The sequence below is a fragment of the Hemibagrus wyckioides genome, linkage group LG15 (genome assembly GCF_019097595.1).
Source record: "Hemibagrus wyckioides isolate EC202008001 linkage group LG15, SWU_Hwy_1.0, whole genome shotgun sequence".
NCBI classification, from domain to species: Eukaryota; Metazoa; Chordata; class Actinopteri; order Siluriformes; family Bagridae; genus Hemibagrus; species Hemibagrus wyckioides.
The window spans coordinates 4,459,155-4,478,555 of record NC_080724.1 but is presented as its reverse complement, the minus strand read 5'-3'; positions in this window follow the sequence as shown (position 1 = coordinate 4,478,555).

Sequence of the window (19,401 nt, the reverse complement as noted above, 5' to 3'; positions counted from 1 at the left end):
TTTTTATCAGAACCAGCATTAACGTCTTAAGCAATTTGCTCGTCTGTTGGATCGGATCACACGAGCCAGCCTTCGCTCCCCAGGTGCATCAATGAGCCTTGGCCGCCCATGACTCTGTCGCTGGTTCAGCACTGTTCCTTCCTTGGACCACTTTTGATAGATACTGACCACTGCAGACCGGGAACACCCCACAAGAGCTGCAGTTTTGGAGATGCTCTGATCCAGTGGTCTAGCCATCACAATGTGGTTCTTGTCAAACTCACTCACATCCTTACGGTTGCCCATTTTTCCTGCTTCTAACACATCAACTTTGAGGACAAAATGTTGACTTGCTGCCTAATATATCCCACCCACTAACAGGTGCCATGATGAGGAGATCAGTGTTATTCACTTCACCTCTCAGTGCTCATGATATTGATCGGTATATACACTATATTGCCAAAAGTATTCGCTCACCCATCCAAATAATCAGAATCAGGTGTTCCAATCACTTCCATGCCCACAGGTGTATAAAATCAAGCACCTAGGCATGCAGACTGTTTTTACAAACATTTGTGAAAGAATGGGTCGCTCTCAGGAGCTCAGTGAATTCCAGCGTGGAACTGTGATAGGATGCCACCTGTGCAACAAATCCAGTCGTGAAATTTCCTCGCTCCTAAATATTCCACAGTCAACTGTCAGCTGTATTATAAGAACATGGAAGTGTTTGGGAACGACAGCAACTCAGCCACGAAGTGGTAGGCCACGTAAACTGACGGAGCGGGGTCAGCGGATGCTGAGGCACATAGTGCGAAGAGGTCGCCAACTTTCTGCAGAGTCAATCGCTACAGACCTCCAAACTTCATGTGGCCTTCAGATTAGCTCAAGAACAGTGCGCAGAGAGCTTCATGGAATGGGTTTCCATGGCCGAGCAGCTGCATCCAAGCCATACATCACCAAGTGCAATGCAAAGCGTCGGATGCAGTGGTGTAAAGCACGCCGCCACTGGACTCTAGAGCAGTGGAGACGCGTTCTCTGGAGTGACGAATCGCGCTTCTCCATCTGGCAATCTGATGGACGAGTCTGGGTTTGGCGGTTGCCAGGAGAACGGTACTTGTCTGACTGCATTGTGCCAAGTGTAAAGTTTGGTGGAGGGGGGATTATGGTGTGGGGTTGTTTTTCAGGAGCTGGGCTTGGCCCCTTAGTTCCAGTAAAAGGAACTCTGAATGCTTCAGCATACCAAGACATTTTGGACAATTCCATGCTCCCAACTTTGTGGGAACAGTTTGGAGCTGGCCCCTTCCTCTTCCAACATGACTGTGCACCAGTGCACCAAGCAAGGTCCATAAAGACATGGATGACAGAGTCTGGTGTGGATGAACTTGACTGGCCTGCACAGAGTCCTGACCTCAACCCGATAGAACACCTTTGGGATGAATTAGAGCGGAGACTGAGAGCCAGGCCTTCTCGTCCAACATCAGTGTGTGACCTCACAAATGCGCTTCTGGAAGAATGGTCAAAAATCCCCATAAACACACTCCTAAACCTTGTGGACAGCCTTCCCAGAAGAGTTGAAGCTGTTATAGCTGCAAAGGGTGGACCGACGTCATATTGAACCCTATGGATTAGGAATGGGATGTCACTTAAGTTCATATGTGAGTCAAGGCAGGTGAGCGAATACTTTTGGCAATATAGTGTATATATACAGAAAATACAATTTTCATTGACAGTTATGCCTTAACAACGTTTATGTTGGACATAAATTGACCATGTAACAAGATTACATAAAGCTAAGCGTATCTATCTCATTCTTAGCTATTCTTAGTATTGTACAACTAAGCCACATTGAAATGGAGCTTAAATCAGAGCCTTGTATGGCTTTGTGCAGGACGGGAAAGCCCTGAGGGGGAGCTCAGAGAGGTGTTGCACCTCCAAGACATGACTGAACATCTTCAGAGCCTCATAGGTGGCTCATCCCTCATAAACACATCCATAGAGCCACCCCAGTCGTAGCATGCCATAGGGTTCTGTATAGACAACATCAGCCATACCACATGTCACTGACAAGCATCATTAAGACACAAGCCAAACACTACAATTACATACACTGAGGCAGATATGCACTCACAGAGCACTTTATTAGGAACACCATATAATAATACTGGACAGTGCCTCCCTGTGCTCTTAAAACAGCGTCAATCCTTCATGGCATGGATTCCACAAGAGTAAGTAACCATTAGAAAATAGTAAATTGTGGACATTAAGGGATGCACATGACCAGTAACAATGATTGGTATGAGTGATTGGTATTAACAGTTCCAGAGTGTCCCAGGAAAACATTTCCCACCCCTTTGCAACATCTCCACCAGCCTGGATGGTTGACACAATCCCTCATCTTTCTAATCTTGGCTGACAGCATGTAATCTGCTGTGGTCTTCTGCTGTTGTGGCCCATTCGCCTCAAGGTTCGACTTATTGTGCATTCTGAGATGCTTTTCTCCTCACCACAATTGTACAAAGTGAACCAGTTTGGCCCTTCTCCCTTGACTTTTCTCGTCCACAAGGTTTCTGTCCTCAGATCTGCCGCTCACTGGATGTTTTTCTTTATTTCATGATTCTGAGTAAACTCTAGACACTATTGTACATGAAAAAGGAGATCAGCAGTTAAAGAAATATCCACAAATCAGCCTTCTTCTGTTTGATCTGAACATTACCCCGAAGCTGCCGAAATGTATCTGCATGATTTTAGGCTTTGCACTGCTGCCACATGATTGGCTGATTTTTCTTTTTTGATTTTCATTAACTGCATGAATGAGTTGGTATACAGATGTTCCTAATAAAGTGTCATTTGATTGCAAAAAAAAAATAAAAAAAAAAATCCTAAGGATAAACTCTTCCCCAGGAACCAATTTGCTAAAATGTACTGCCCATGAACCATCAACGCACATCGAGGTACAGATCCCATCTCAGGTAAGCCAAGCCACATTATAACCACACAGGTACCAGTGACCTGGTGAGAGCAGGGCTGAGCCTGTGAAGAGAATAGCACAGAGAGCAGCAAAAAAAATCCTCCCTCTCAAAGGTCATCATCTCCACCATACAACCACCGAGAGATTTCCAAGAGGATAAATTACAAGGAAATGCTTAAATGGCAAATGGTGCCCCTAGCACACCAGCCCAAACAAATCTTCCATGGCCGTGTTCATCTGCAAAAGGACATTGTCCACAACTTCACAAACAGTACCTAAAGGATGCATAGTACGCAGCCCTGGCAGCCTTAAGAGGAACAGTAGAAGAGCCAACCTCCATGTCCGGTACTACCCACAACAACTACAAGAGATCAGCACATCCTGCAGCCATGTGACTGCTGAAACAGAAGATCAGTGAGGGGTGCCAGTGCAGGTAGGTGATGTTTCCCGTTTTTGGAAAAATATTCTAGATACAGGTCTTGTGCATAGCCCACTTCAGGTCACCACAGAGATTTTTAGTTGGATTCAGGTGTGGACTCTGACTAGGCCATTCAAAAATTTTTGGTTAAGACATTCCTTGTGCTAAAAGATGAAATTCCTTTTCATTTTCAGCTTCCTAACAGACACCTAAGGGGTTTGCACTAAATCGGTGCTGGTGTTTGTAGCTAGTCATGAAAATCCTAAATAATCAGCTTTATTTGGGGTTAATCAAAATACTTTAATTTACTTATAATTTAAGATTAAATGTGATTGATTCAATCGGAACACAGCCACACCCCCAATTATAAAAGAGTGTGCATTCAATGAACCTGGTTATTATAACTGTTTTATTTTTCCTATTCTTTCTAATTGTTTTTTCACTTCATGTTTAGATGTTGTGATTTACATTGGTTTTGTTGTATTTTTACAATACAATAAAACTTTAGTTTTATGTATGTATGTGTGTGTGTGCGCGTGTGTGTACATACTGGGTACGTTCCTTCCACTCTATGCACTATGATGAGATCTCCCCTCAGGGTCCACACTGAGATCTACAGCTTACAGGACCAAAGACCTGAACCTACACACCAGACCTCCACCTAACCCTAGTACAAACTACTAGCAGTTATACAGCGGCTAAAATAACTATTGAACACGTCAACATTTTTCTCAGTAAATATATTTCTAAAGGTGCTATTGACATGAACTTTTCAGCAGATGCTGGTAACAACCCTTGCAATCCAGACATGCAAAGAAATCAAAGCATAGATGTCCATAAATGAAGTTATGTGTAATAATGTGAAACGATACAGGGAAAAAGTATTGAACACGCTTTCTGAAATTTACTTAATACTTCGTACAAAAGCCTTTGTTGATAATGACGGCTTCAACACACCTCCTGTATGGAGAAACTAGTAGCTCAGGTGTGATTTTGGCCCAGTCTTCAAATCTTGAAGGTACATGGGCCTCTTCTATGAGCTCTGATCTTTAGTTCTTTCCATAGATTTTCAATTGGATTCAAGTCAGATGATTGGCTGGGCCATTCTAGCAGCTTTATTTTCTTTATCTGAAACCAATTGAGAGTTTCCTTGGCTGTGTGTTTGGGATCATTGCCTTGCTGAAATGTCCACCCTTGCTTCATCTTCGTCATCCTGGTAGATGGCAGCAGATTTTTTTAATCAAGAATGTCTCGGTACATTTTTCCATTCATCCTTTCATTAAATTATATAAAGTTTGCCAGTAGTGTATGCTGAAAAGACACATGCCCCACACCATGATGTTTCCTGCTCCAAACATCATTGTTGGTCTGGTGTTTCTGGGGTGATGTGCAGTACCATTTGTACTCCAAACATGGTGTGTATTATGGCATCCAAAGAGTTCCATTTTGGTCTCATCTAACCAGACTATATTCTCCCAGTATTTGTCCAAATTTTGTGCAGCAAACTTTAAACCAGCTTCAACATGCTTTTTTTCCCCAGCAATGAAAAAGAGTCTTGCATGGCGAGCGTACATACAGGCCATGGCGGTTGAGTGCATTACTTATTGTTTTCTTTGAAACAATTGTACCTGCTAATTCCAGGTGTTTCTGAAGCTTTCCACAAATGGTCCCTGGCCCTTGGACAACTTTTCTGATCATTCTTTTCACTCCTATGTCAGAAATCTTGTGAGGAACACCTGGTCATTCAATGAACTTTATTAATCCCATGGGGAAATTCCTTTGCCATGTTAGGCAGTGGCCAGTTTATGGTGAAATGATGTTCTTTCCATTGGTCTCAACAGTGCTCACTGGAACATTCAAAAGTTTTGAAATCCTTCTGTAACCAATGTCATCAGTATACTGTGCAACAATATGGTTGTCAAAGTCTTGGGAGAGCTCTTTGCTTTTATCCATCATGAGATGTTTCTTGTGTGACACCTTGGTAATGAGACACCTTTTTCTAGGCCATCATTTGGGATTGAACCAGCTGATATTAATTTGCACTGACCAGGGACTTGATTGCTTTCTAATTACTGATTGATTTCAACTGATGTCTTGGCTGTCCATGCCTTTTTGCACCTCCCTTGCTTCACGTGTTCAATACCTGTGTCATTTCACATTATTACACATAACTTAATTTGTGGACATCTATGGTTTGATTTCTTGCATGTGTGGATTCCATGGGTTGTTACCATCATCTGGTGAATATTTCATATCAATAGCACCTTTAGAAATGTATTTGCTGAGAAAAATGGTGACATGTTCAATACTTATTACCCGCTGTATATTCAGACAGTGATACCTCAAAATGCCACGGACCTTTCCCACCACAACAGCTCTCAACAGCAAGATATAAGGGGAATTTATTGGGAGGTACACTTTCTGTTTAACATTAGACAACACAACAACAGATTTCAACCCCTTTTCACTCAGTACATTCACTGTTAAGCCACCGACCCCTCTGTCTGATCACAGCCAAATTACTATGCTCAATAAAAGGGCAGAGACAAACAGCAGTGCCTGCAGCCAGCCCAGCTGCTCTACAGCATAAGGAGAGGGTACAGATGGGCTAAAGACTGCAGCAAGGAATTCCAGAAAGCAATCGGCAGCACAGAAATCCAAATACTGTTAGACTTTTCTGAAATCTACATATACTCACAGTAATGAAAGCATCTGTTTGTTAGTTTTCGAACCAAACCCAAAATCTAAAACACTAACTGCAGAGTTAGTAATCCAGAAAAAAATGTACTATAACTTCTTGTTCAAAATGGTCTTCCAGAAAGACCTGGACATTCTGGATACTGAGCAGGATTCTGAACTGAACAAAGTTGTTGTGTAATGAAACGCACACACAGAAATATTCATGTAGCTATTCGACTTAAGGTTGAGTGTTTCGTTATTTTTCTGATATCTGGAATAATTGTTTCATAAAAACCTCAAAAGTGGAGGCAGCTGTAGGACCAGTGGTTTTCCAGTCATTAACTGGTGAATGAGTGACTTCCTTAGAGAGACTCATCAGGAGTGCAACAGAGGCCAGCGGTAGGTGCTGTACAGGTAAGTCTCACTCCCCTGATCTCAAGAGGCGCACGTATGACTGACACTAGTGGCTGCAGTCTTTAGCTTCTTTGTTAGTGCGCCTGACTCCCATGCCGGAGACCCGGGTTCGAGACCCACTCGGAGTGGGTAGGGGGTTACATTGGTGCCGTGACTGGGATGGGAGTGAGGTTTAGGGGGGTGAGTGTAATGAAGGCCAGTGGTAAGTGCTGTGCAGGTAAACCTCACTCCCGTGATCTCAAGAGGCATACTGGCGACTGCCGCTAACAACTGCAGTTTTTAGCCTCCTTGTTAGTGCACCCGACTCTCATGCCGTAGACCCAGATTCGAGTAGGACCCTGGGGTGGGGTTATAACAGCACTAACACACAATAACAATGCACAAACACAAAGTCCTGCAATACTAAAGGCTGAATACAGGCTCTTCATTGAGCTGGTCCTGAACCTCAGCTAACTACCAAACACTACAGTCCACTGACACACACTGCATCCCTAATAATTTAGGAGCATCCTGACATCAGAACAACCAGAGCAAACCAAATTATAAAAAAACAAAACTTACATTAAGCATTTGAGAAGCCTTTTTTTCACCCCAACATTATAGTACACTGTAGCAAATGATCTGAGCACAACGATCGTAATCAGACACCGGCACACACTACAGTACAGACTCAGAATAAACCTATTTAATCAATTTAATTCAACTCAGTTTATTTGTATAGCGCTTTTTAACAATAGACTTGTCTCAAAGCAGCTTTACAGAAGTATAGAAACAGAGAAAGTAAATTCCTATTTTATCCCTAATGAACAAGCCTGAGGCGACAGTGGCAAGGAAAAACTCCCTGTGATGATATGAGGAAGAAACCTTGAATGGAACCAGGCTACGAAGGGAACCGCATCCTCATTTGGGTGACACTGGACAGTAAATAATATAAATGTAAATAATGTCCTTTCTACAACAGCAACCAAGAGCTCTTGAGGAACTATTAGGTCTGTGTAGTTTCTGAGTTCATGATAGACACTAATTCTTTGCTGTCGCAAGCTGACTGATGTAATGGCAGATCTGTGATGGTGTGATAGTCCCCATGTAGTTCCCTGGTCACAGGCTGTCCACACAGATCTATCCACACCAGTACTGTCCACCACCAAGCGACCAGGGCTAGAGTGTCTGGATGGATCAGGCAGGTCTGGAAAGAATAAGTGGTCACACTGGAAACTCATAAACACTGAGAGCTCGGGAGTGGGATGTATAGCTTGACAGAGAAAGACAGAGAGAAAGATATTAGGTATGCTTGTGATCACGTGATGTTTAAAGTGCAGGCAGGGACTCTGGCAAGACTAGCTATGACAGCATAACTGAAAGGGAGAGCCAGAAGTTGACAGACATGAAGGCTTCCTGAGCGCTTGTCCTATTTAATCCTAATGACTAATGAGTTAATATTACAGATTCTTGGTTAATATTGCAGGTTTTGGTTGAGGAAGTTATATATGCAAAGACACTCTAGATGGTGCCATTTTGCTAAAAATTGGTTAGACCACTTTGGATGTTTGAAAGATCCACCTTCCAAGTTAAAATAAAGAGAAAGCATGATATTTTTCCTGAAAAGTATTATTTGATCTTGATGTCATGTAATAGTCAGATATGTATAACAAATCTTGAAATACTGTAATACATTGTCTACATTGAAAATTTGATGATTTGAAACAAAAGAAAGCCCCTACAAACATTGGTATGACTTGCACAGTTTAAATCTCAGCAGTGTCACTTGTAGTTCTGCTAATTGCGAAGACACTGGCACATTTTAATCACCTGCTCCTTCCAGCCATTCTTGTGTATAATATGTGATTTCAACCTGCCGCCTTTTGTAAGACAGCACACTCCATAGTGTGGATTTCTTTAAACATTTCACCATGTAATAAGCAGATTCACACAACAGTCTTCATGACTAATTAGCACAACACTAACACTAAACACTCTGCTTTATTCTACCCCATTTTTTCTCAGTTTGGTTCCCTTTTCCCCCCACCCACTTGTTAGTTCGTCTCTGTCACACCACACCCACCATCACATTCTGAATTAAACACATTTAGAGGAAAGTCTTAACTGCAAATATGAGCTCACAGATGCTGATGATTGGCTAGTGGCAGAAGAGAGAGAGTAGTGTCACCCCTCCCAGCTAAAGAGCATGGACACTTTTGCTCTCTTGGACTCAAAGTCACACAGGACCATGACATCGTCTAAATTCAGACTCACAATCTCCCGCTGATAGGACAAGCGCTTTTCTGTTGCGCCATTCTGGAGCTCACTAATAGGGCATGGTGATGTCCACCTCCCAGTGGGCCAGTCTGTTAGTCTGTTTAGAAATGGAGCCCCCTGTGTCTTTCTTCCATGACAGATGAACAGTTGGTCTGAGGACTGGACGGCTGCCGTCCAGTCTTAATAGTACCACAGTATGCATACCATGGAAGAGATTATAGCAGACTGTTGCCAGCTTCAGATGACAGGTGACCTGTAGCTCTGATCTGAGTCACAAGCTGTTACATGGATAGATTCAAATGGTGTACATGTGGTCTGATGTGCATGAGGTGAGAAGGGAACGATGGCTGCATGACAGGGGTTTTTATTTCAAACATTTTATCATGAAGTATCTTGCATGCATGTGGTAGAAGGTGTTACGTTGATTACCTGGTGGTTAGTTTGAGTGCAGCAGAACCTACTTTTTTCCCCACCTACTTAAAAATTACTATCCTCATTTTTACATGTATCCCAGTCTCATATCATCCGCCCATCCATCCATCCATCCATCCACCCACCCGCCCACGCATCCATCCATCCACTCACTCACTCCCTCCATCCACTCCCTTTGTCTAAGCACTATATCGTATCTAGGACTGTAATGAATTCCAGGAACACTGGGAACACAAGGTAAGAATATAGCCTTAGAGAGGATACCAGATCTTTTATTCCAGATCCTCCATCTTTTACATTTCATACTGACATTTTTTGAACAAAGAGTTTTGAAGACCAAGCCACATGGCAGGCTAATCTTGTATCTCATCTCCGCTCTATGTCTCGTCATCTTGGTGGCACGCTGAGAGCCTGCCCACGACTTCAGAACATGATGGCTGACATTTCTCTCCTGACGCCTCTCTTCATGAGTAATAAATCATAAAGTGAGGGTTGCATCACTGAACTCAGAGCAAATTTCAACAGTGTATTGATTTTTGGATGTGTCAAAAGACTTGTCTTTTTCAGGATTGAAAAGACAGGTCTAAAGTGTAAGGGTAAGCAGAAACACTCCTCAGAGGCATCTTAAGATAAGTCCTTCTGAACTCAGACCTATCATGGCACATTATTTTCGGAGCAAGGTGATAAGCAGATGATGGCATACAAATGCTTTACAGCGTTTAAATATTTAACACATGCTCATACATCAAGACCACATTATTCAGGTTTTCATCTGACAGCTAAACCAAAACACCAAAATAATAAAGAATACTGATATGCATAAAGCTCTTGAATCTGAGTTAATTAACTGCTGATTAACTGGCTGAAATATGGATTAAATGGATTAAATGTAGCATGTATGGTAAAAACTAATCTTTGAATAAACACATGATTCCAATTAAAAATTAATCCAGATGACTAGGGGATGTATGATCACAAATAACGGAGCAGTAACATGATCAGAGAGATATATTAAGATATTTATTTTTAGAAATATTTTCCTCCATGAAATACTTTCCTGTTTTTTTTTTTTTTAAAGCTTCACCATAGTAGACTGATACATAGCATTTCAGCGTAGCATCTCAAGACCAAAAGGCATTAGAGGCACTGTGAGGATCACATGAACTTTCTTAATTCTGCTCATTAGAACTTGCAGGCATTCTGCGCACTGTGTCACTGTATTATTAGGAACACCTATAATCCTGCTTAGTCATGCGATTATCTAATCAACAATCAGCAGCAGCACATTGCATAAAATCAGACTTCAGTTGATCTCAAACATCAGAATAGGGAACAAATGTTTGGCTACAACAGCCTAATGGTGTGTTCACAAATACAGTGACTTGCAGTGACAAAGTGACCGGAGACCATTCTACTGACATGAGTGACAGCTACCATTAGCGACTAGATGTGGATGTTAAAATTAAATAAAACTGTATTCAAATATAGTACAACTTAGAAAGCAAAGAGCACACACTACTTCTCCTTCATCTTGTATAATATACATGCTGCTGAATTATATATATAAACACTCTCCCTCTACAATGTTCATTTTAGCAGGAAGAGAACTGATTTATTGTCAACTAGAAATGCTAGCTCTACCCAATGATGATAAATGTTATTACTATGGCAACCAGTAGCAGGAACGCCTCCTGACGTCTTCCCAGTACAGTGACTGGAGACTTGCAGTGATAAAATCTCTGTGTGTTAATGTAGCGTAAGACAACATCGAATTCCAATCCTGTGAGCCAAGAATCTGAGATTACAGTAGATACAGGCTCACTGAAAACTTAAAAAAAAAAACATCCTCTGGTCTTTTTCCAATTTTCAACAGTCCAGTTTTCGTAAATTCATGCCCACCACACCACCTACACCTATTTTGCCAAAAGTTTTGGGACACTCCTCCAAATCATTGAATTCATGTGTTGTTTTTCAGGGGTTGGGCTCGACCCCTTAGTTCCAGTGAAAGGAACTCTTAATGCTTCAGCTTCATACCAAGACATTTTGGACAATTTCATGCTCCCAACTTTGTGGGAACAGTTTGGGGATGACCCCTTCCTGTTCCAACATGACTGCACACCAGTGCACAAAGCAAAGTCCATAAAGACATGGATGAGTGAGTTTGGTGTGGATGAACTTGACTGGCCTGCACAGAGACCTGACCTCAACATGATAGAACACTTTTGGGATGAATTAGAGTGGAGACTGCGAGCCAGGCCTTCTCGTACAACATCAGTGCCTGACCTCACAAGTGTGGTTCTAGAGGAATTGCCAAAAAATTCCCATAAACACACTCCTAAACCTTGTGGACAGCCTTCATAGATGAGTTGAAGCTGTTATTGTTGCAAAAGGCAGGACAACACTATGTTATATTCATATGCACGTGAAAGCAGATGTCCCAAAACATTTTGGCAATATAGTGTACCTAAACATTGTTGCAGACCAAGTACACTTCTGCATGGCAACCATTTTCCTTAATGGCAGTAGCCTCCCTGCCACACTGCGGAAATTATTTAGAAATGGTTTGAGGACGATGACAAAGAGTTCAAGGTGTTGACTTGGCCTCCAAATTCTCCAGATATCAGTCTGAGCATCTGAAGCCTGAGATTCCAGTTTTTGGCTGACATAACTGTAACTTGATGTGATCTTCTGCTGTTTTAAGCATCAAAAACATCACTGGATTGGGTTTTTGTATTTTTCCACACTATTGTGTGCAAACTCTAGAGACAGTTGTGGTGAAAATGCCAAGAGATCAGCAGTTTGAAGTTGAATTGGAGTTTCTGAAATATTCAAAACAGTCTGTCCGGCACCAGCAACCATGGTCAAAGTCACTGAGATCACATTTTTTCCCAATTCTGCTGTTTGATGCGATTATAAACAGAACTTTTTGTCCTGTATCTACATGATTCTTCTGTTTGCATAATTGCATGCATTACAGGGTGTACAGGCATTTCTATTAAAGTGGTCTGTGTGTGTAAATTAATATAATTTATAATCGCACCATCACACTAGAATGAATTGTGATCATCATCAACAACAACATCAACATCATCTTTTTCTATTTATTTATTTATTTTTACAGTTTTGGATTAGAGGGGAAATATTTAATTTATTAGTATGATAGGAGTTTATGATGTTTATTAGTAGGATGTTTTGAAAAAAAAAAAAAAAAAAAACCCTGCTCAGTAAGCATACCTGATTTAATGGAGGTAGGCTAAATACTTAGTTGTGGGATAACAAATTAACATATAAGGGAATTCAATAAACCCTTCCTAGAAATGCTGAATTAAAATTCCAGGAGCATTTGAAAAGCATTTGGAAATATAGCTATGGAAGAATGCCACAGAAACATTAATAATACCACAGAAACGTTAATAGCTTGTGAGGCCAATGTGAAATATTAAATAGGCCCATGTTTTAAAATGAATGTTTCTAGCTATATGTTTTACCAGGTCACTGTCCTTTCTTTCTCCTTCACATAAAACCTTCATTTCTGCCCCAGAGCTTGCCGAATGATCAATTATTTACTTCCTATTCCAGCCTTCCTGTCAAAAAATGATAATCACTATTTATTGCCGAAGTAAAAATCTGACTACACAGGCTGCATAGGTTACAGGAAATTGGACACATGGACACGTGTCCTGTGGCATATCTCTATATATTTCTCCTTACGCTTGCAAAGATGACACTGTGTATGAGAATATGCACATATACAGTATATACACACATAGAAGAATATAAATACATGTACACCTACTCATTTATACAGTCATCTAATCAGCCAACTGTGTGGCAGCAGTGCAAAGCATAAAATCATACAGATACGGGTGATGCAGTTATAGCTTTGGGTAACGTTCACATCAACCACCAGAATGGGGAAAAATGTGAACATAGTGTTTTGGAATGATTGATGGTTTCAGACGGGCTGGTTTGTATTTCTATAAATGCTGATCTTCTGGGATTTTTACACATAACAGTCTCTACACAACAAAGTTTAGTCATAAAAGTGCATCAAGGAAAATGCCTCCAGGAAGGGGCAGGTCTATGGATGAAAATGCCTTGCTGATGAGAGAGGTGAACAGAGAATGGCCAAACAGGTTGGAGGTGACTACAGGCTACAGTAACTCAGATAACCACTCTGTACAATTGAGGTGAGCAGAAAAGCATCTCAGAAGATGTTGAACATTGAGGTAGATGGGGTAGAATAGCAGCAACAGACCATGCTGGGTTCCACTTCTATCAGCCAAGAACACTAAGCTCAGTTTGTAGTGGGAAAAGACTTACCAACACTGGGCAGTTGAAGACTGGAAAATGCAGCCTGCTCAGATGAATCTCCAGTTCTGCTGAGTCAAAACTGAAAAAATGTAGCATTAACAGCATGAATCCAATCTGCCTTGTATCAAGAGCCCAGGCAGGTGGAGGTGGTGTAATGTTGTGGGAAGTGATTTATTGGCACACTGTGGACAATTAATAGCAATCAATCCTCACTTGAAAGCCACAGCATATTTGAGTATTGTTGCTGACCATGTGCATCCCTTCATGGCCACAACTGACCATCTTCTAATGGCTACTTGCAGTGTGGTGGTAGCTCAAGTGGTTAAGGCTCTGGGTTGCTGCCACCTTTGGCCCCTTAAGCAAAGCCTCCAACCCACCCTGCTCCAGGGGTGCTGCATCATGGCTGACCCTGCGCTCTGACTCCAATTCCCAAGGATGGGATATGTGAAGAAAGAATTTGACTGTGCAGTAATGTATATGTGACAAATGTATATGTAACTTACTTCTAGTATGATAATGCACAATGTTACAGATGAACCATGTCGGCTCAAACCGGTCAAGACAACGAGTTGTTCAGTGGCCTTCCCAGTTACTTGACCTGAATCCAATAGAACATCTTTGAGATGTGAAGTAGGAGATTCAGAGCAAAGGTTTATTGCTCAGATGTTGCTTTTCCTAAAGTCACCTAAAGGAGACTTACTGGTGGTTCTCAGATATCTCTCACAGTGTCTCAGATGTTTCTCCTAAAATTCCTTAGGAGAAATAAAAGCAGGTAGGAATGAAAAAGAAAATGGGAGATCTCTTTTGTCATTCTGTAATATCGTTCAAGACTCCATTGAAGGAACAGAGGTTGCTCTTTTTAATCTCAGATATTATATGTCTCATTTAGATATCAACATTGTCCTCACATGTCTCTTGTTTAACAAATGAAACACTAGCATAGAGGTGCTTAATGGTTGTTGTATCACCTTTTTTCTTTGCTTAATATGTACAACATGCACCTAGTATTAGTAGAGTGGTGCTTTATAAAGTGTTGAATATACAGTACATATGATATATTACTTTAGTGATATAAAAGCTTTGATACAGGATTTCTCTTATCTTGTAATTAGATTAGAACAGTTAAATGGTCTTAAACTTTTAGATAATACAGCTGAATTTCATGGTTTCTGGTATATCACAGTATGGTCAGTTTCAGATGCTTGGCACAAAGAGAAACTAACATTATTTCTTAAATTTTAAACACTACAGGCTGATTGGCTAATTGAACTCGCTTTTATAGACATGTATCCGTTTAATGCTTGAACTATCTGTATCTCTATAAGATTTAAAACGAAGGCAGACATGGCCTATTTTTTAAACGTTGTGGGAAAAAAACTCCAGAGCTTTAAATGTCAGCACTGTCAGCAAGGTGTGTCCTACATGACTCAAGTTCATAAATGGTCTCAACTAGTACACGGGTCTGTTTTTAATCCCAGTTTCCCAGTTACTTGTACCTGCCTGAGATATTTTTATATTAAAATGGGTTGGTTCTATTTCTTGAAACATAAACAATCTACTATCCTAATTGAAACCACTGTGACCCGACCTGTTGTTAAGGATGAATGGTGCGTGTTCTTGTTAAAAACAGGCACTTTCTTTGTTCCTAGGCTTCATGTCTGCCCATGTGCTTGTCTCGCTTGCTTGTGCAACATTTTTTCCCAGTCCCAAAGTCTCAACCAGACATCCGGTAGCAAATCTTCGTAAAAAAAAGAAAAGTTCAGTTCCTATTAGTATCTCCGTTCTTATCTGTATAGAACACAATACCTATTCATTCCAAATAATGTTATATTGCTACTGTGAACACACCATTTTACATCTATTGCAAGTGGCCAGAGGCTATTATTTGAAATAGTTAAATGAGTAAACAAGGTTGAATGTTTGCAGTATTAGACAAATGGTCTCTTGCTGTGAAATAACGCAGCTCTTAAACAAATTTAGTGATGAACCAACAACACTCTAATAGAACCTTAAAGACTCATGAAGAAATTATACTTTTATTGTACTATAATAAAAATGTTTTTTTTTGGTGAAAAAATGATCTATGATGTTCCAGTTTGGATTATGTTAATGGTCATTTTTCTATAGAAATAGGTGTATGGTGGTCTATATCAGAGAAGACGAATTTTCCCCAATCTACAGCAAAGTCAGATCTGGTTTAGTAGCTAAAATGATTGTCTTGTGTTTGGACAGCGATCAGTTCTCTGCCTCACATTTTCTGTACATTTCTTTGCTCTTGCTGAAAGTCCACATTTAAGTGAATGTGGCAACTCCAGAGCTGTAATCACATGAGCATGTCCTGAATTAGAGGAACAGCATTTTAGGCTCTGTCACTCTAGCACTGATAGAAAACAATGCGATCTGACAGCTTGTGTCAAAGGACAGGGCAGTAGACGCATATAATAGCCAAAAGTGCTACCTCAGCAGCTTCAAATGTTTAGCACTTCTCAGCCAGTACTGAAGGGTAAGAGGGAGGTAAAAAGTTTTACATTCTAAAATGCTCTTTTTTGTGTAAGTGAGAAAGACTAATGAACTAATGAAAAGACCAGATACTGCAGATCATGCGACAGAAAAAATGCAGCATTGGTTTTTATGCAACTGAAACATTTTGCGACTGAAACTGAACTTTTTTTTTTTTTTTAATGGTGTCTATAAAGGTTATCAGTCAGCCAGATCATTTTAAACATCTCATAAATGTAAGGCAAGGCAAATGGACTTGTGGGATAATTCGAAAGCACTTTTAGTACTCATCGTTTAGGCTTTATCTGTTTAACTCAATAAAAGAACTTATATGACCCCTTGGATGTGTAATGAAAAGTCTTCACGATTAGTTCATTAGTGCAATAGATGTTGTGCAGTAGACAACTGCTTTGAGGGTTGAAATCGGTGGGTAGCTGATTTCTTGAGACTTTGAAGAGGCCCACCAACTGCATAAAGCCCCAACAAGAGTTTAAGGCAAAGTAGTGTTTTGGGCTTCTGTAGCTTGTTAGAAAATGCAACAGAAAAAAATTAAAGGAGCAAGCTTTATTAATCAAGAGAGTCTGCAGAGATGTGTGGATGTCATTAAAAAAATATATCTAATGTTAGTCCCCCAACAAATTAGCCTTAAAAATGAAGTGTGTCCATGTTTTATATTACTGTTATAATGAATTATTTTATGAATTTCTATACTCCTTATCTGCACAGGGTCAGAGGGAGCCTGGGGTCTATAGAAACAATAGAATAAAAATGATAAAATTAAACTACTATTTATTTCTAACATTTATCCCTAATGAGCAAGCCTGAGGCAACGGTGGCAAGGAAAAACTCCTGGGAATGATATGAGGAAGAAACCTTGAGAGGAACCAGGCTCAGAAGGGAACCTCATCCTCATTTGTGTGACACTGGACAGTAAATAATATAAATGTAAATACTGTTCTTTCTACAACAGTTTATAGTCACCTATCCCAGTGGAGTCTGGGCAGGTGAAGCCCTGGATGAACCCTCACAGGACACAATCACACACTACAGACAATATAGAGATAGCAATCAGCCTGCAACACATGTGTTTGGACTGGGGGAGAAAACTGGAGTACCCAGAAGAAACCCCAGAAGCATGCAAACTCCAGTCACATAGGGTGGAGGTAGAGGTGCGCGGCAAATGTGATAACCACTAAACCACCATGCCTCTCACTCATAATAATAATAATAATAATAATAATAATAATAATAATAATAATAATAATAATAATAAAAGTATGTTTCTTTTTAATACAGTGAATATAAGAACACTCTATGGTGACACTGGCCCCCTTTGCTCTCAAAACAGCCTCAATTCTTCATGGCATGGATTCCATAAGATGATTTGCATGAGTCTCGTATTGATCTTGGCTAATGGCTGTTGTTGTTCCCCAATGAGACAGCCTTGAGACACTAGTGAAAAGGAAGCAGAGCCTTCTATTACCTGTTGAAACAGGGGAAAAGCTGCACCATTTCAAGCTTAGAAATATTATTACAAAATCATTCAAAAACTGTAAGCATTGCTGTATACCTGGGCTAGTAGAGCAATGTTAATTTTATTTTGATGCAACTGTGTAACTTACTTCTAATAATAATTCTTAGAGATCCCTCATTGATCTAATCTAATGCCTTAAGCTTAGCGTGTTTGCTCACTTAAATGCAGTAAATTCCAGCTTTAGACAGTATTAGTCAACATAAGAAAGATTTCTCTTTGTCTTCCTAGAACAAATAATAGAGGGGCCTCAAGACAGCGCTCTCTTTCTCAAGTAGCTGTTATCTATGAATGCAAATAGCTGTAATGACAAAAAAGTCGGGAAGGAAACTCAATATGTCATAGACAGAAAATGGTAAAACAATATGGTTGTGGAACAAATATCGTTGATATTCTCATATTTGATCTGCCACTTGCTGAGTCCTGCTAGAGAGTCACACCAGAGAGAGAGAGAGAGAGAGAGAGAGATGGGAAGGAGGGATAGTTAGCATATACTAAAAATAGGCTTGGTGCTGCGTTGCTGCCTAACACAAGGCTCAGGTGTTTATTTATTAATTTCTTTTTTAAATTCAAACATCTGTTCCTTATGTTCTGCATCACAAGAGCCTGAATGGGAAAGGGACAATCAATAGCTAGTGACTTACTCCAAATGAGCCAGTTTGTCCTCAGATTCTAAGATAACCAGATGCACGCATAACGACACAATCTGATGTGGTATAGCCAAATATTTGAGTTATCATGAGTGATATTTTACAGCACATATTGTTGATGAAAAGACTTTCTTTTCCATCAGACTGCTTTGAGGATGTGTGAAAGGAACGTTTCAAAGGAATATGCAGTAATATTATGGGAAGTGAGCTACAAGAGCAGATGTTTGATAATGGTTTCTGGGCAAACAATAAACAGTGTGTGTGTGTGTGGGGGGGGGTGCACAGTTATAGTATTAGTTTGTTAGCAGGTAAGAGTTGAGAATCATGAAAGAATCTTTGGAAGAACTGATAAAATTAAAGGTCCATTAGTTACCACAAAGTACCATTAAATCTGGGATAGATTAGTCTAGGGCCTCTGGGCAGGAGCCCTTGCTTCACCTTACTGCAGAGGAACCAATGGAGGGAACCCTGACTACCTCACCCCACAACCCAACACATGCATAAATGCATGCATTACTGATTCATGCATACATACACCTTCATTATGAGTATTTGAGAAGACTCTGTGTTATGCAGAAGGGAGTCTTTTATGCAACTGGCTTTTTTTGTTCTTGCTTTCTTGCGAGTATTTCACAAACTCGTCCAACAAAGCATCAAAGTCCTGCTCTTTAACAAGCTTCAACTCAATGAACAAAATTGACAGCGGATTGAGTCATCATTTGTACATTTTAGTCTTTTTTTGGGGAGAATATGAACATTCTCTCACTTTACTGTCCTTTTTAAATTTTCTCTTTGTCAATCCATTTAGTGTGTAACCATGTTTTTAATGGGTTTAACTAACTACAATAGTCTCCATTTGCAAGATTCAGAGATGCTGTACTCTCAGGCTATGTGCTGTACTCTTAGGAGGAGGGATATCACACATGCCCGGTTTTTGGACACATGCTGTCAGGCTACTGCACTCTTAGGAGGAGTGACACTGCTTTTGTGCTGCTCAGAAAGTGGGTAGTACATAGATAGAAAATGCTCTGAACAGGTTTACGCATTCTTTCCAAAGCATGTGAATTTTTAAATCTGATCGGAAAACCTAGCATAACACACAATACAACAATACAGTATATACTAGTGTATTCTAGTCTGAAGGCTGCAGCAATACCCTTTAATGACACCATCATTCTCTTCAAACCTATGCTCTTCAAACTGCCCCCTCGTGGCCAGGTCTGCAACCATCTCTGCATTAAATTAAAAATATAGTCGACAT